We start from the raw sequence: 19927 nt of genomic DNA, 5'->3' as shown, positions 1-19927 counted from the left end.
CACTGATCTCTGCAGTACACCAGTGGTCACAGGCTTCCATTCGCAAAAACAACCCTCGACCATTACCCTCTGCCTCCTGCCACTAAGCCAATTTTGGATCCAATTTGCCAAATTGCCCTGGGCTCTTACCTTCTTAACCAATGTCCCATGCGTAACCTTATCAAAAGCCTTACTGAAGTCCACGTAGACTGCATCAACTGCTTTACCCTCATCGACACATCTAGTCACCGCCTCGAAAAATTCAATCAAGTTAGTTCGACACGATCTCCCCCTGATGAAGCCATGCTGATGATCCCTGATTAATCCCTGCCTCTCCAAGTGAAGATTAATCCTGTCCCTCAGAATTTTTTCCAATAGTTTCCCTACCACTGATGTTAGACTCACCGGCCTGCAATTACCTGGTTTATCCCTAATACCCTTCTTAAATAATGGTACCACATTCGCTGTCCTCCAATCCTCTGGTATCTCTCCTATGGCCAGAGAGGATTTGAAAATTTGTGTCAGAGCCCCTGCAATCTCCTCCCTTGCCTCACATAACAGCCTGGGATACATCTTATCTGGTCCTGGGGATTTATCCACTTTTAAGCCCGCTTAAACAGCTAATACTTCCTCCCTTTCAATGCTAATATGTTCAAGTATATCACAATCCCCCTCCTTGATATCTACATCTACATCATCCTTCTCCATAGTGAACACAGATGAAAAGTAATCATTTAAAACCTCACCTCCCACCCCATACACAGATTGCCACTTTGCTCCCTAATGGGCCCTACTCTTTCCCTGGTTATCCTCTTGCCCTTAATATACTTATAAAACGGCTTGGGATTTTCCTTTATCTTGCCCGACAGTCCCCTCTTCGCTCTCCTAATTATTTTTTTTAAGTACCCCCTCTACACTTTCTAAACTCCTCTAGTGCCTCCGCTGTTTTCAGCGCTCTGAATCTGCCATAAGCCTCCTTTTTTTTTCATTATCCAATCCTCTATATCCCTTGACATCCAGGATTCCCTGGACTTGTTGGTCCTACCCTTCATCTTAACGGGAACATGTTGGCCCTGAACTCTCACTATTTCCTCTTTGAATGATTACCACTGGTCTGATGTAGACTTTCCTAAAAGTAGCTGCTCCCAGTCCACTTTGGTCAGATCCTGTTTTATCATATTGAAATCGGCATAATAACCTGGAAAATTCAGCACTGACCCTCGCAGGTGATCAAAAACAGTCTGGGAGATCACACGGACCAAGTGTACAGTTTTTTTTTTAAGTGTCATCTGTGAAGACACTCACCTTCTATATGATGTGATCTCTGTTCCAGTCAGGAACCGGTCCAGCTCCATGTGGAAGGCAGAGAGACAGCATCCACTGCACCAGCTGGCAACTCATTCCAGCGGCTCCCAACTCTTTGGGATAGATAGCCATAATTTCATGAAGTTAAATGACTTTTACAACATTCATTTGATGCACACGAGTTCATGACAATGGAAAGGTGAGGAAGTGAGAAGTAAGAAAATAAAGCCCTTTAGCTGAATAGTATCCTAACTCTCTAACTCCACATCTCTCCTACCCTGTTCCAGACATTTATCCCCTCCCCTGTGAGCAAGTTTCTTCAAATATAAATTAACTGCGCTCTTTGATACCTGATGGACCTCTGGTCCTACAAATTTGCCTCATGTGAAGGAGCAAAGCTGGAAACTAATAGAATGAAGAAATCAAATAAAATATGAAGTGCTGCAAAGAATGAATCTATACTTTATTGATCAGACCTTTTGTTTTGTGTACAAAGCCGAGAAGAACAATCCTCAAAAGACACAGACTTGAATCATCTCTTGCTTACCTTGAAGTAAAAAAATCAGCATGGATTGATGAAAAGGGTTGTTCCTGGAACAATGCCCTGAGTGGTGAGTAAATCAGTCGCCTTCACAATCTTCCATTGAGTAGTCAAGGCCACTCCTGAGTTTCTCTAAATTCCAGTATCTTCTTCCCCATTTCAGCTGCTCAACATGGAAGCAGATAGACCAGGATGACAGCCAAGGGATTCATTCTCCTTTGAGTGCATCTGCTTATTGTCCTCGGTGTCAGTATGCTGACTGCATGCAAATTGTTCGTGGGTTTTAGTTTACATTTCTGCTGTGTATTTGCTAAAAGAATTACATGGCGGACACCATTTTTTTTGCAGCAGGGCCACTAAACATATCAAACTGAGTCTAACAATAAGTGGACACAATAAGGAGATCCTTTGCTTCACCATTTGGCAGCTGAAATGGGTCTGACCATTATGGTATGGGCAGGCTGCTGCTCTATCAATTTTGTATGTTTGCATGTAGGTAATATGGCCACTAGGTTTCCCATGGAGACCTGTAAATAGCAACTTTAAAAAAAAAATAAGGGCTGGTTATAGCAAGTAAGTGTATTCCATCGAGTGTTTGCTTTTACACCTGGCGTCTCCCCCCTCCTTCCCTCCCACCCCCCTCAGGTACTCTTGGTTCCATAGTTAGACCTGCTTTTCCCTGGTTAATGTTGATGATATTTTACCTAATAAGTTGCTGGAAGGGGGAATAGGAAAACGATGCAGCAAACTTTTCAGGGCATCTGGGACCTGAATAAACAGGGACAACAACTGTGTGTCCCCTCAACCAGTCAAATTGAAGCATTGTGAAATGAACAGCATTTAGAGTGTGTGAACCCGATGTCAAATCAGATGCAGAAAGAGAAATAAAGAGAAGGAAAAAAATATTGGATTAAGAGAGAGAGAAATTAAGAGAGAGAGAAAAAAAGAGACAAAAAAAGTAAAAATAAAAATTTAAATGTTTACAAAAGATCTCCAACAACAATTAAAACTTGAAGGAATGAGACTCCAAATTTGTAATAGCTAATTTTCAATGGCAGTGAAGTTGATTGGCAGTAATTAACACTTATATTGTGAAAAGGTTGCTTCGACATGAAATGACGATTTAACTTTCGGTGGCAAGTTTGGTTCATATCTATTGGATGAGTATAGCAACTTGACTCCATTCAATGCATGTCAATGGTGAACAAGACAGCGAGATACAGTTTTCATGACGCTAATAGCAGAGTGGTGTACCTTGACAGCAATATTTTGATTTCTGCATTTAATCACACATTTTCCCCTCAACTGAAGTTGCTGTGGTAATTGTGCATAAATAATGGAGAGCTCTATTAGCCTCACTGTTCATTTGACAAAAAATCTTGGGCATATATTTATAATATTTTGAGGAGAACTATACCAGAGGAATGGTGTGCTGCCATTGTTATAAGTGACCCTGGTGAATCGATATCATGCTCTCTATGCCTTTACTGTCCTGCATATAATGGTGTGTTCCAGAATGCACACATTTGTAGCCCAGCCAATGCTTTGTGCAGTTTATTAGAGCCTCTTGCTCTGGTGCTCTGTGATTCCCCAATCATAAAATCTAAAAATGCTATTGGTTTTATCTATCTGCGTTTTTAAAGATTTATATATTTGCACTTTAGGCAGAGTCTCTTCCTCCATAGACTTCATCATCTTTCCATTGTTTGTAATCCCAATTCTTGGTTTCCCCCCCCCTAACATATATCATCTTGCATTTTCCTGCATTAAACTTTGTCTGCTACCTATTCACTTATTCAGCTCGCCTGTCTGCCCTGCTGAAGTCTTTAACGGTACCCATCATTGGTTTGCCTAATTCCCTACATTTGTCACCAACAAACTTAGCTTTTGTGCCCCAATGCCCAAATATCTATCTAAAATGTGGCCTCCATACTGACACCCGGGATGCACCACGTCTCCATATGGAGCAGCATTAATGTACTCTAATTTTTTCTGCCTATCAACTAACTATCTATATAACCTCTTCTACCAGACCTGAATTTTTGCAGTGAACCTGGTGTAAGATAATTCATCAAAAGCCTTTGAAAATTCATGTTGTTTGAAGACTGCCCAATCTGGTTCAAGATTTGATTTTTATTGGTGTTTTTGGCTACTTAAGGTGGACCATTAGTCTTCACCAGTTATATTCACTCTCCTCTGCCAATTACATCTTCACAAGCTTTAAAAGATGTTCTCCCAAGCTATTCACACATAACCAAGAAGAATGTGTTCACCTTCTCTACTCTTCTGCAATATTTGAGGTGAAACTTGCAGCTTACATTGTACAGAATTTACAGCACAGAAACAGGCTATGTTTTATTCACTCCTCCCCTGACCTCCCCCACACCACCCCCCCCCCCCCCAAACTTCATCTGACCTTATCACCATCTCCTGCTCTTCCTTTCTTGCCTAATGTGCTAGCTTTTAGCTTCTAGAGGTAATGTAGGAAAGCTGTTGGGTAGTTTCCTTTTCTCTGGGAAGAAGAGGGGACAAGAGAAAAAAAAAACAGGCTGAGCCATCATGTGGAAATGTACCACATATTTGAATGCAGATTGGCCCTGTGGTTTTCTGTGTTGTTCTCCCCTCTCTGGCTGCCCCATTTTTGGGAAGATGAAATGTTGGGTTCTTCTCTTCCCTCTTGATGAAGAATGGGAAGGAGGTTCCCACAAGTATAGCTCCTCACATTCCAGCAACAGCATGTTACTGGCAGAGGAGCACATTACATGGCTCCCTCCATTGCGGAGTGGGAATAGTATGGCAGAGGTTCAGAGAAGGGAAGTTTTAGCCAGTGTTTTGAGCCTTCTTGGGATAACATTTGAATCATTTCTGGAATAATAATTTGGATAACTGCCTCTAAACTGAGCAGTGGATGCCAAGTAGGAGAACAACTTTCAAAGGCACAGTTAGACAAGTCCTGACATGTTTGGGGCTGAGGTGGGGCTTGGTTGGTGAGACACCTCAAACGTTTAGGGGAAATATGGAGTGCAAAAGCACAGTACCATTGACAGCAGAGTGGAGAGCTGCGAGACCTCCAGTAGACCAAAACCTGAGGTGCAGGGGTGGTGGGCTGGAGATGGCTGAAAATTCAGATCCTCCTCCAATTTTCTGACTCTCTCTCTCTTGGCATGTCTTGTAGCATTCCATATGAATTCACTGTAGGGATATTCAACAAGCTGCTGACTCGGGAAATTTGCTTTATCATTGCCTTCCCTTTATGGAACTGTCTTCTACATGTCAGCTAATGATCCACTATTTACTTCAAGATGTGGGAGAAATTGGGAATCTTCAAAAATCCAACTTTTTCCAGTCTGCCTCCTACTTCTTTCCGGCTGTGGTTTTAACAGGAATGTTCTGAGTTTCTGGAGAGGACTGTGTGTACAAATAGGAACAATCCAGTCGCCCTCTTACTGCCTTCCCCACCCCTCCCCAGGGTCTTTGTTATTGCTGTTTATTTCATTTTTTTGCTTAAACTCATCATTTAAGTGGCTACTTAAAGAAGAGTGTGTGGAGAGAAAATACTCCCACTATAAAGTGCTCTTCCTTAATCTGCTCCTGAAATCATGGAAAATGTTGCAATATATGCTTAGCCAATATCAAACTTTCCCGGCCTTGGAATCCTCTTGGCCACCCAGATTAGATTAATCTTTTTAAATGAACATTAATTCTGTTAATGGACCCATCATGTAAAAATAAATTCAGCCACAAACTTGGGTACGGTGTTGTGGTTTAGAGCATTTAAGGGATTTACCAAAACTTCTGGAACAAATTTTAAAGCCAACAGAAGTGCAACCTAGATTCCTTATTGAGCTGCTGATCGCTTGTAACAGTTCCTGAAGAGAAGGTTCAGTAGGCAAGGGTAGGGGGATAGTTAAATTGAGGTCACTTGCATTTAGGGGTAGGATTTGAGGGAGCGGGTAATTTGTTAAAAATATACTTGCACGTATAATTAAAGTAAGTGGCTTTGGAATAACGTGATCTGAAATTCTGCACAAACCGCATGCTCCATCATATCAACCATGGCTCAGTTGGTACCACTCTCATCTGGTTCAGGTCCCAATCCAGGACTTGAGTACAAAGTCTAGACTAACACTCTCAGTGCAGTACTGAGGGAGTGCAGCACTGCCAGAGGTGCTGTCTTTTAGATGAGAGGTTAAACTGAGGTTCTGTCTCCCCTCTCAGATAGACGTGAGAGATCCCAAAGCATTATTTCAAAGCAGAGCAGCAGAAATATCCTTGAAGTTTTGGACCATATATATATCCCTCAATCAACATCACAAAAACAGGTCAGTATCTTATTTCTTTGTTGTGGGAACTTGCTGTGTACAAATTGATTCCTCGTTTCCTACATTACAACAGGGATTACACTTCAAAAATATTTTGTTGGCTCGCCTTTGAACATTTTGAGGTTGTGAAAGCTGCTATATGCAAGTAAGTTTTTCTTTCCCTCTTTATATATGACAAATTAGTCCTGGAGGGTTGAACATTTTGTCAAACTCTTGTTTATGGTTCTGATGAAAGGTTACAGACCTGAAATGTTGACTCTGTTTCTCTCTCTACAGATGCTGCCAGACCTGCTGAGTATTTCCAACACTTTCTGTTGTTGTTTCTTGTTTATGGGACTCGGATTTAAATCGAGTCCAGACTGGTGGGATGGAGATGGTTTCTGTCTGCTATCTGTAAGGGTAAATGTGATTTGTGTTTGGATCATGTCCATTCACTTCCTACTCATGGCCTGTGCAACACCCAACTGCATCTAATTTATCATGAATTGGCAATGTTGCTCAGGTAGGTTTAGATGACGGTATGGGAAAGGGGAGGGTAGATGCAGTTCAGGTACTCGAGGTTGGGGCAGAAGCAGGGACATTACTCTTCACGTGGGTGTGTTTTAAGCTGACACTGAAATGGGACATTCAAGTCCCTTCACCTTAAACTCAAACGGCAAGATTTTTGGGTCCCACCGAGGTCAGGAACGGAGGCAGACCGGGCTCGAGAATTCAGTGCCAGTTTCCCGACACCGTTCCCAGCGCTGTTTATTTTGGGAAAGGCTGGTTCGGGGCCTTGTAAGGCCACTTGCCCCCAAGAGGCAGGCAGCCCATTAGGCTCATTAACAGTCTTGTTAAGGGTAGGTAATGAAGGCCGACTGGGATATACAGGGATTCCCAGTGGGGGCCTGGCTGCTTTTTCTATCTTTAAATTCAATTTTTAAAACTGTTGCTGCGAGGGCATCTTCATGATGAAGCGCCCTCTCAGTTACGTACCCTTTACTGCAGCTGGCTGCTTCTCTGAAGCTGGAAGGCCTCTAATTGGGCCTTCAGTTTTGAGAGCACACCTACCGCCCTTAATTGGACAGGGAACCTGTCTCCATGCTAATTAAGGAGCACCCACATCAAAATCCCAAAGAGTGACTGTTATTGCCCCCACCCCACCTCCCCCCCTCCCCCGGGGATGGCTTTGGGACCCGGAAACAGTCCTGGCTCCTGCTTCCCACTCCTGAAGGGAAAATTCAGCCCAGTGTGCATGCTTACTAAGTCAGCCAAGTCACTCTTGAAGGCAGTGAAAATGCTGCAGGGCAACTGGCTGTACACATTAATAACTTGCAGTCACTTGTCATGCCTAATTTACATGCTCTTAAGGGCACAATATAATCCGAGTAACTCTTGCTGTATGCAATAAAGGAAACCAGCGATTTTCTATTTCACAACTTGCACAAGTATTTGCATCACGAATACTGTGCCAGCACAGAAAGAGGACAACTGGCATCAAGTCTGCACGAATATTTTTCTCTCTGTAACACTACCTTTAATTGCATTCTCTCCTGAGACCCTTAATCTTCTGCTGTTCATGTAGCCACCTAATTCCCTTTTAAAGAAATTTATGGACTGTGCTTCAGCAATTCTTCATCGACTTGTATGTTCCAATCATCCTCAGTGTAAAGAAACATTCTCTGTCATTCTTGGTGCGATCATGAATTTATGCCCTTTGGTTACTGTCTCACTGTCAAGTGGAAACAGTCTACTACAAGTTACCTTATAAGCCTCTGTATTTCTCTTCCCCTTCCACACATGGGATAATGCATTTATGAACCACAGTTTCCTGTCTCCAGCCTCTAGCTTCACCAGGTGCAGAATTTCCTTTAAGTATTTTCAAAACAAATGGCCTGTTGGGATTTAGCATTAAAGGGGAAAATGGAAATTCTCCTTCCGATAAGAGTGACTGTTTTGTTTTCTTTTGCACTTTAAAAAAATGAATCTCATAAACAAGGCGGCAAAAATGCATGCTCCGAAAATAAGACTGGATTTTTTTTTTTGTTCACTCATGGGATGTGGGCATCGCTGACAAGGCCAGCATTTATTGCCCATCTCTAATTGCCCTTGAGAAGGTGGTGGTGAGCCGCCTTCTTGAACCATTGCAGTCCAAGTGCTGAAGGTTATTCCCACTATATTGTTAGTTATGGAGTTCTAGGATTTTGAGGCACTGATGATGAAGGGACGGTGATATATTTCCAAGTCAGCATGCTGTGTGATTTGAAGGGGAACTTGGATACTGGTGAGAGTGACAGCCCTCGACAACAGGGCAGCATTTGACCAAATATGGCATCAAGGAGGCCTAGCGAAACTGGAGTCAATGGGAATCAGGAGGAAAACTTTCCGCTGGTTGGAGTCATACCTAGCACAAAGGAAGATGGCTGTGGTTGTTGGAGGTCAATCATCTCAGCCCGAGGACATCACTGCAGGAGTTCCTCAGGGTAGTGTCCTAGGCCCAACCATCTTCAGCTGCTTTATCAATGACCTTCCCTCCATCATAAGGTCAGATGTGGGAATACTCATTGATGATTACACAATGTTCAGCATCATTCACGACGCCTCAGATATTGAAGCAGCCCGTGTCCAAATGCAGCAAGACCTGGACAACATCCAGGCTTGGGCTGATAAGTGGCAAGTAACATTCATGCCACACAAGTGCCAGACAATGACCATCTCAAACAAGAGAGAATCTAACCATTGGCCGTTGAGTTTCAATGGCATCACCATCTCTGCATCCCCCACTATCAACATCCTGGTGGTTACCATTGACCAGAAACTGAACTGGACCAGCCATATAAATACTGTGGCTACAAGAGCAGGTCAGATGCTGGGAATTCTGTGACAAGTAACTCATCTCCTGACTCCCCAAAGCCTGCCCACAATCTGCAAGGCACAAGTCAGGAGTGTGATGGAATACTCTCCACTTGCCTGGATGGGTGCAGCTCCAATAACACTCAAGAAGCTCGACACCATCCAGAACAAAGCAGCCCGCTTGATTGGCATCCCATCCACCACCTTCAACATTCACTCCTTCCACCACCGATGCACAGTGGCAGCAGTGTGTACCATCTACAAGATGCACTGCAGCAACTCACCAAGCCTCCTTCGACAGCACCTTCCAAACCCGCGACCTCTACCACCTAGAAGGACAAGGGCAGCAAATGCATGGGAACACCAGCACCTGCCAGTTCCCCTCCAAGCCACACACCATCCTGACTTGGAACTATAACGCCATTCCTTCATCTGTACCTACCCCACATGGACTGCAGCGGTTCAAAAAGGCAGCTTATCATCACCTTCTCAAGGGCAATTAAGGATGGGCAATAAATGCTGGCCTAGCCAGTGACGCCCACATCCCATGAACGAATAAAAAGGAAATCTGTTGCCAAGCTAGGAGGGACGACTTTTTTTAAGAGTGAATAACTGAAGATTCTCATCTGTAATCCGGAAAAGCTGCCTTGACAATCTGAATTTCCTCTTTTCGAGTTACTGATTTTTTTGTATTTTTAAACTGTGCTGATGGTTTTGATTTTGGGAAGGACGTTCTTGTTGGATGCCTGTAACTGAGAGATCAACCCAAAATTGGTTACACTACCATGAGTGGGGTTCTTGGGGGTTTATAACAGAAATCAGTAATGCCAAACTAAGTGACTGAGGTTTATGCCAGGGTTGCGAAAGGTGGTGGTCACCAAATTATACATAATATATGAACACACAAAGTGCAATGGTGAGCCTGAATACAAAGAGATGCAATTTTTCAAGATAAAATTCATGAACTTACATCTGTGAGCACAGACAGATGGACAATGGAACCCAGTCTCTTATTTACTCCTGATACTTTGCATCTGCCTGAATTCCAAGGGTTAAATTACTGGAAAGATTACACAAACTAGGGTTGTATTCCCTTGAATTAAGAAGGTTAAAAAGTTATTTGATTGAAGTTTGCAAGATATTAAGGGGAACAGATAGGGTAGATAGAGAACTTGAATATTGCTGATAATAGAGACATTATGTCGAAGCTTTGACATAATGGGAACATAGGAAGATAGGAACAGGAGTAGGCCATTCAGCCCCTAAAGCCTGTCCCGCCATTCAATGAGATCATGGCTGATCCGTGGCCTAACTCCATATACCTGCCTTTGGCCCATATCCCTTAATATCTTTGCTTAACAAAAATCTATCTATCTCAGATTTAAAATTAAGAACTGTTCTAGCTTCAACTGCTGTTTGTTGGAGAGAGTTCCAAACCTCTACCACCCTTTGCGTGAGGAAGTGCTTCCTAACATCTTTCCTGAATGGTCTGGTCCTAATTTTTAGACTATGCCCCCTAGTTTTAGAATCTCCAACCAGTGGAAATAGTTTATCTTTATCTAGCCTGTCTTTTCCTGTTAATATCTTGAAGACTTCAATAGATCACCATTTAACCTTCTAAATTTTAGTGAAAACAGGCCTAATTTGTGTAATCTCTCCTCGTAACTTAACCCCTGTAGTCCAGGTATCATTCTTGTAAACCTACGTTGCACTCCCTCCTTCCTTAGGTGTGGTGCCCAGAACTGCTCACAGTACTCCAAGTGGGGTCTAACCAGGGTTTTGTACAGCTGCAGCATAACCTCTGTGTCTTTATACTCCAATCCTCTGGATATAAAGGCCAGCATTCCATTAGCCTTTTTGATTATTTTCTGCACTTGCTCGTGGCATTTTAAAGATCTATGCACCTGAACCCCCAAGTCTCTTTGGACATCCGCTCGACTTAACCTCCTCCCATTTAGAAAGTACCCTGCTCTATCCTTTTTTGGTCCAAAATGGATAACCTCACACTTGCCCACATTGAAATCCATCTGCCACAGTTTTGCCCACTCACCTAGCCTGTTAATATCTCTTTGCAATTTTATGCTATCATCTAGACTGTCTACAATGCCGCCTAACTTTGTATCAGCAGCAAATTTGGATATATGACTTACTATGCCATCATCCAAGTCATTAATGAATAATGTGAATAATTGAGGCCCCAACACAGATCCCTGTGGGACACCACTAGTTACATCCTGCCAATCAGAGTACTTACCCATTATCCCCACTCTCTGTCGCCTACCACTCAACCAACTTCCTAACTATGGCAATAATTTGCCCTCAACGCCATGGGCTTCTACCTTAGTTAACAGTCTCTTATGTGGGACTTTATCAAATTCCTTCTGGAAGTCCATATAAATAACATCCATAGACATTCTCCTGTCTACTACCTTAGTCACCTCTTCAAAAATTTCAATGAGATTTGTCAGGCCTGACCTTCCCGTTATGAATCCATGCTGGCTGTCCCTGATTAACTGAAATTTTTCAAGGTGTTCAGTCACCCTATCCTTGATTATAGACTCCAGCAACTTGCTCACCACAGATGTCAGGCTAACTGGTCTGTAATTTCCTTGGTTCCCCCTTTCACCCTTCTTAAAAAGTGGAGTGACGTGTGCAACTTTCCAATCCAGAGGGACCATCCCTGAATCTAGGGAACTCTGAAAGACTATAGTTAGGGCATCTACAATGTGCTCCCCTACTTCCTTTAACACCCTCGGATGGAAACCGTCAGGTCCTGGGGATTTCTCACTCTTTAGTTCCATTAATTTCCTTGTTACTGATGATTTACTTACATTAATTGTATTAAGTCCCTGTCCCCTATCAGCTATTAATTTTTCCGGGACTTCCGGCAAGTTATCCTCCTTTTCAACTGTAAATACTGAGGCAAAGTAATTGTTCAACATGTCTGCCATTTCCCCATTATCAATGACAATATCTCCAGTTTCAGCTTTTAGTGGGCCTACATTGCTCTTGACCACCCGTTTTCCCTTTATGTAACTATATTCTTATTGATTTTGATGTCCTTTGCAAGTTTCCTTTCATAATCTCTTTTAGTAGCTCTTATAAGCTGCTTTGTGACCCTTTGCTGGTCTTTGTATCGATCCCAGTCGGCCGGATCTGTGCTGCGTTTTGCATTTTTGTAAGCCATTTCTTTTTGTTTTGTGCTATCCCTAATCTCTTTAGTTGTCCATGGCTGTTTTTTCTGTGAAGTGGAGCTTTTACCTCTCGGGTATATACTCGCTCTGTATTTTGTTAAATGTTTCTTTAAATATTCTCCACTGTTCTTCAGTCGTTTGACCCATTAACAGATCTACCCAGTTTACCGTGGACAGTCTCTGACTCATCCCAGTAAAGTCAGCCTTACCCAAGTCTAAAATTCTAGTAGCCGATTCATGCTTTCCACTTTCTCTAATGTCTCTAATTTGAGCAACACACAAGTTCTGTACTATCAAACGACTATTTGTAGATGGAGAAATTATTTCTGCTGGTTGGGGAGACTAGGACTAGATGGCATAGTCTAAAAATTAGAACCAGATCTTTCAGGAGTAAAATTAGGAAACACTTCTACACACAAAGGGTGGTAGAAGTTTAGAACTCCCTCCCTCAAGTGTAAATTGATGCTCAGTCAATTGTTAATTTTAAACCTGGGATTCATAGATTTTTGTTAGCCAAAGATATTAAGGGATGTGGGACAAAGGTGGGGTTTATGGAGTTAGGTCACAGACAGCCATGATCTCATTGAATGGCAGAACTGGCTCAAGGGGGAAAAATGATCTCCCCCTGTTCCCACATGGCTATGTTCCTATCTCCATCAACATGAAGTGTGGGATGGAAAATAACCGCCTCAACAAGCCTTTCCATTTCAATAGACTGGTGTACAACTTCCGCTTCCCAATTTTATTTAACCTGATTGGGGAGGGTGCGGCTAAATGGTACCGCATGGGTGAATATTTCATGTCCTCATCTACCACTTCTCAGTCAAAGATGGAGTATCACTACTGCTATTTTGATTTCCACCTGATTGGCCATTGAACAATGGGTCTCCTATTGTCATTTCACACACAGACTCTTAGAATGAGAAATTTAAAAAACTACATTTTCTGACCTTTGTTGAAATATCTGGTGGTTTGAATCAATGAGATATGAATTGAGTGTTAATGTTCCCTCCCTACCTAACTATAGTTTGAAGGATTGCAGTCCCCTGTCCCCTCGGTTAAAATAAGGAGCTCAGACCTGAGACTGAATTAGGATGATATGCATAAAGGTCAAAAAACCAATGGAAAACTGGAATTATTACAAATGACTTCCGGGATGACTGATCACACAGCAGAGGCTCAGGCGCAAACAATTGGGTATGAAGAGTGCAACCATCAAGATGGAATGTTAAGATTGTGGAGAACTGACTCTGTGGTTGGCTTGATGTCTACATGCTGGAAGGAATGAGAAGATTGGGAAGGATCTGCCACAGAGCAGAAAATCTGAGGGACCTTCAGACAGGAAATTAAGTATGGGGTTGAATTGCTGCAGCAACATCATCCACACTTTTGGTTCGTGAGAGTAACAGGCGTGAACACGATGGCCAGTCCTAGTTCCAGCCGTCCTTGTGTTATATCATCCAAGCAAATGATTTAAAAGAAATTGCACAGTAATCATTTTGTACTGTTCAAATGGTCCCTTTTTAAAACTCCGAACTATAAGACACAAAGGGGCCAGAAAGGAACAAGAACAATTGCATTTTCTTCATCTGCAAATGCTAGGTAGGGAAAAATCAAATCTCTGTGCTCCCCCCATTCAGCAACAAATAATGTGTATTCCTTCTGGATGAGTTAAGAGATGAAAGAAATAGCTTGCATTTGCATAGTGCCTTTCACATTCTCTGCCAATGAGTTATTTAGGTGGCCAAATGCAGCAGCCAATTTGGACATGGCACAGGCATGCAAGCAGCAACAGGAAATTTAATTGGTGGGGTTGGTTGAAGGATCAATGTTGGCAAGAACTGGCTGCTTCCTTTTCAAATAGTGCGATGGGATCGTTTACATTCCTCTGAGATGGCAGATAGCGATTTGGTTTAATGTCACATGTGGCACCTTTGACAATGCAGCACTCCCCCAGTAGTGCATTGAAGTGTCAGTCTCGGTTATGTGCTGAAGTGAGGCTTGAACCTACACACTTTTGACTTGGAGCTTAATGTGCTACCAGTAAGCCAAGGGCAACTAGGAGTGGGTGATAAGTGCTGGCAGATTTCCTGAACGAGCCATTATTAATGGTATCTGAGAGAATTTGTCTCATTCGTCCCAACTGAATTGTAGAGCAAATGGTGGAATTTGTAAAGATGGGGGTAAAACTGACAACAATTGAGTCGATGAAAGCACGGTTTGTCTTCAGAATCTCTCTCTTGATTCGTTACAGAGAATCTGATGCTATCCAAGCAATAAGACATGATAATAGGACCTCTTTTCAGGCAACTGTGAAGGGTCACACATTAAATCAGGTTTTGAAGCAGGACACTCCACTGGGATTTGGGACAAATGAGACAAATTCCCACAGGCACCATTAATCGTGTCGCGTTCGGAGAATAGATATGTCACATTAGGGGGATGACTAAGTAGTCAAGAGATTTAAATGGCAAGGCAAAGACTGATGTTCTTTATATTCATCAGACCGCTGCAGTCCGCATGATGAAGGTACTCCCACAAAGCCGTTAGTTCCAGGATTTTGAGACACGTAAAGATCATGGAACTGTTATATATGGCCAAGTCAGGACGGCATGTGTCTCAGAGGGGAGCTCAGAAGTGATGCTGTTTCCATGCAACAACTGTCCTGCCTCTGACCTGCTATCAGGCATTCACGTGGTTAGTCTAGTTAGTCTGGTCAATGGCAACACCCAGGATGTTGTTGGTGGTGGATTCAGCGATGGTATTGCCATTGAATGTCAAGGCAAGGTGGTTAGAGTCTCTTGTTGGAGATGGTCATTGCCTAGCAGTAATTTGGAGTGAAGAACACAAGAAATAAGAGCAGGAGTAAGCCATTCGCCCCTCTGCCATTCAGTATCATCTTCCACCTTCCCGCACTATCCCCAAATCCCTTGATTCCATTAATATCCAAAAATCTATTGCTCTGTCTTCAATTGTTTCATTATCTGAAGAATTGCGAACGGAATTGGGCCAAATGCAAATCTTGCCTGCTATCCAAATTGTAGAATTTCAAACACAGGTAACAAGTTGGGAGTGCATCCCAGCAGATATACCCTTTTCTGTGTCGTCGGAGATTAAATGACAACTCCTAACACTAACCCCTCCTGCAAATTTTATTTTACCACATATGCAATAAGACAAACTAATTGCGGCACAGTGGCGCAGTGGTTAGCACCGCAGCCTCGCAGCTCCAGCAACCCGGGTTCGGTTCTGGGTACTGCCTGTGCGGAGTTTGCAAGTTCTCCCTGTGACCCGCGTGGGTTTCCGCCGGGGTGCTCCGGCTTCCTCCCACAGCTAAAGACTTGCAGGTTGATAGGTAAATTGGCCATTGTAAAATTGCCCCTAGTGTCGGTAGGTGATAGGAGAATTGTGGGGATGTGGTAAGGAATATGGGATTGATGTAGGATTAGTATAAATGGGTGGTTGATGGTCGGCACAGACTCGGTGGGCCGAAGGGCCTGTTTCAGCGCTGTATCTATCTATAATGTTGTAATTCACTTCAGTCATTAACCTTGTATGAATTATAATTGCTGTTGATTAACAAGAAATAGAATTGGCATTTCAAATTTGTGTTAATAGCACATTCTGGCAATTCATTGAAGATTGGAAATATCAAAAGACCAGCCGAGGTCCAAATATAAAGTCTTGCAGGTTTAATGTTGACTCTTGCTGAAACTCACGAGTAGAATAGAAAGACAAAATCAAGGATGAATCAGCAGAAGTTTGCTTCTTCCTTTCTCTACCAGAAATAATTTCCACCGGAATTGAATCCAGATAATGAAAACTTGTCACGGGAATTGGGATTTTCAAGAGCAAGTAATATTGTGAAACCACAGAACATGCATACAACATTTGGTGGTTGTCTAGAATGATATTTCCAGACTTGGTAGTGTTTGGACAGAGCAAAGGCCAAATGACAGCCTCAAACCCACTTAAACCACAAGCAAGTCACAGTTTATTTTCTCAGCCTTTTTCCTTATGTAGACAAGTCAAGAGCTTGGGGTTTGAATGTTCCATCACACTCTGCTTCAATGGATCATTTCAAAGTGAGAATTAAATCTCTGATTTAACTGGAATTTTAATTCCCGAAAGATTGGAGCAGTACCTTCAGCACCAAACCAATATGACTGAGGAAGCCCAGTTAACAGGATGAAAATTCCAGTTGATCAGCAGACTATCATGGAATCTAACAGACATGGAATCCAGATTCATTTTGTTCACACTAGTTATATCAGCGTAATCCAGGTGGAATCGACTGAACCAGCGCAAAAACTCAGCCAATTGCAAACTTGCATTCAGGTCTTCCACTGTTTTACTCAAATTTCAATTCGCTCGCATCAGGCCCATCAACCCCCTCAACCCCATCCAGGCCAAAATTGCAAGGTTCTGCTGATTGCAATGGGTACGGCTAGCTTTTCATATCAAAAAGTATTTAATTAATTAAGAAATTGATCAGTGTGCACTACTGAAACCTGTAAATGGTTCAGTACAGATTTTGTTTTAAAGTTATTTTCAGTGATTATAAATCAGGTGATTCACAGCTGAAAGACTGGACACACTCATTCAGACCCAACCAGAGTAATTTCAAGTGCATTTTGTGTGTAACTTCACTTTTGCGCCCAAAGTAGAAACTCTACCCCTATATTTGTGCGTTTTAAACTAATTTTCAGAAGACCGCATGTTTTATGGCATGATTGTCAGAGAAAATTATTGACTAGTGATCAGGAATGGAAAACATTCCTCCTCTGGTCTTACCTTCCCAACCCGTGGATGTTGAAGGCAGGTGAATCCTTCCCGGGCACCCTCTCCAGAACTGAACTTGAGATTTGATCCCCGGGCTTTAGTTCCCCACAAAGGGAGTGCAATTACTTACGAGGCTCCACCTTGTTTTCCAAATGTTCTAGTCTAAATGCAGCACCGGTCCTCAAGATAGCTTCAATTTTAACCCTGGCGTTTTGCAATGGAGCCACTTTGCAGCATGAATGATATTACCAAAGCAGTTGATCAGGGTGGGGGATTGTGTTCTCAGGTGCTAAGGCAGCAAGAAAACTCGCTTTAAAAAATACATATATTGAGATATAATTTTAATTTTAGAAAGGGGAGTATGGGTCCACACTGCCCCCTTCCCCCAATCCCCACCAACTCCCAATCGTCATTCCTCCTCGTGAACACTTTCCACTGGCAGAAGAGTCGATATCCAGACGGTACTGATTTAAGGTGTTCAATCATCTGTTCAAAGGGGGAGATAAGACGACACTGGCCATGACTTTGTCAGGGCGCCGCTGGCCCTGACAATGGGTCAGAGAGCCGGGGACAACCCTGCTTCGGCCATTTCTGGGAGGCCAAACCAGATTTTATTTTTATTTATTTAGAGATACAGCACTGAAACAGGCCCTTCGGCCCGAGTCTGTGCCGACCAACAACCACCCATTTGTACTAATCTTACATTAACCCCATATTCTCTACCACATCCACACCATTCTCCTACCACCTACCTACACTAGGGGCAATTTATAATGGCCAATTTACCTATCAACCTGCAAGTCTTTGGCTGTGGGAGGAAACCGGAGCACCCGGCGGAAACCCACGCAGACACAGGGAGAACTTGCAAACTCCGCACAGGCAGTACCCAGAACTGAACGTGGGTCGCTGGAGCTGTGAGGCTGCGGTGCTAACCACTGTGCCGCCCCATCCATCAGGGAGCTAATGGGCCGCCATCTGGGCTCATATCCCTCTAAGGCACCAGAACCCGCCTCCCAAGCGCTGCCGGCTAATTGGAGGTCGTTATGATCTGGAACGCGCTGCCTGAAACAGTGGTGGAAGCAGATTCAGTAGTAACTTTCAAAAGGAAATCGGATAAATATTTGAAGGGAAAAAAATTACAGAGTTCTGGGGGAAGAGCAGGGGAGTGGGATTAATTGGTAGCTCTTTCAAAGAGATGAGAGGCATGTTCTGTGCTGTATCATGCTATGAGTCTAACAATCTCAATTCGTGGTGACCTCTGGAGACTGACACTCAAGCATGAGAGCAATGGGTAAGATTGCTCAGTTGTCCTCCTCACTTCACATTTTTAGACACTGACTGCTATTGGGAAGAAGGTTGAGTCATGATGTTGCACCCATCAGGCTTAAAGGATCAGCTGGACTTTTCCCTGCCCTAAGTTTGAATGTTTTACTATGTTAAAAGTTCTGTATAAATGCCAGTCACTGTTTCGAGGTTAGGAAGCAACTTGTAAGTTGTAGAGAACCATATCACGCTGTTTATCTCCCCACGTCTCAACACGTGCTCAGTTCTTTTTAGGGATCGTATGATGTGGGTGTTCCTCCCTATTCCAAAAACATGAGTCATTCTTTTCATCTTGCCTTATTTTGGGCCAACAGATCTTCCAGGACTCACCCCAGAATTGCAGCTTTGGGTTTGTCAGTCTCTCTCAAAAGCTTCCTTTAACGTATGTTAATGCAAATTCCAGACTCGTTTTTACATTGCACGTCCTGTCAGAAACCTGTAGATACAGACCAGGTTAGTGCTGTTTGGTTTCCGACAACCTTAAACTGCTTTGCTCATCCATCCCAGTTACATTTTTTTTTTTAATTACCTTTGGCTCCATCATGTCTTGCTTTTGATTTTGTTTTATAAAGTGCCATCTCTTTTGTTCGTTTTCATGGGATGTGGTCATCGTTGGCGATGCCAGCATTTGTTGCCCATCCCAAATTGCCCTTGAGAAGGTGGTGGTGAGCTATCCTCTTAAACCACTGCAGACCTTTGTGTGACAGTTTTGGACAACTGAATGGCTTTCTAGGCCATTTCAGAGGGCAGTTAAGAGTCAAACACATTGCTGTGGGTCTGGAGTCACATGTTGGCCAGACGAGGCAAGGACTACAGATTTCCTTCCCTAAAGGACATTAAAAAAAAAATCTAGTTCAGTAAAGACAATCAATCAATGGTAGCTTCATAGTCACCATTACTGAGAAAAGCTTTCAATCTGAGATTTTTATTCATTAATTGAATTTAAATTCCACCAGCTGCTGTGGTGGGATTTGAACCCATGTCCCCAAAGTATTAGCACGGGTCTCTGGATTACAAGTCCAGTGATATTGCCACTACATCACCATCTCCCCTTTAACTAGGAAACCAACCTTCTTTTCCCCATAAGTTTTAAGTGTCTGTGAATATGAACCCGGATCATGTAAAGCTGTGAGGCCCTACCGATCTTCTTTCACTTGGGTAAATGCTTCTTCTAAGTTAGAGGTGGTCACTTAACACTGTACCTGACAACACTGCGATTAGTCAATGGGTTTGACCCAGACTGCAGGAGTCTGAAGATAGGGTTTATCAGAGGGTAATCTGATATTTATCCACATATCCAGTTATTGAGCAGGTTATTCTCTTTTATATAATTTTAGATTGCAATTAAACCTTTGTTTTTTTTTAAATGTAAGTAAGAACAGATTGAATCTTGAAACCTCTCACCCAAAAATCTAGGTCAATAGAAAATTTCAAACCTGAGATTTATAGATTTTTTTGCTCGGTAAGGGTAGTAAGAAATATAGAGCCAAGGAGAGTAAATTGAGTTTAGATACAGACCAGCCATAATCTAATTGAATAGAAGGGTTGAATGTCCGACTCCCACTCCTATAAATTATTTTACACTTGTTTGCTGGCTTGGTGCTAATGTGAATGGAGAAACCCATCTGTAAGTACAGTGAATGTTGACC

The sequence above is a fragment of the Heterodontus francisci genome, chromosome 43, assembly GCF_036365525.1.
Source record: "Heterodontus francisci isolate sHetFra1 chromosome 43, sHetFra1.hap1, whole genome shotgun sequence".
In the NCBI taxonomy this organism is placed as follows: Eukaryota; Metazoa; Chordata; class Chondrichthyes; order Heterodontiformes; family Heterodontidae; genus Heterodontus; species Heterodontus francisci.
This window is presented reverse-complemented; position numbering follows the sequence as displayed.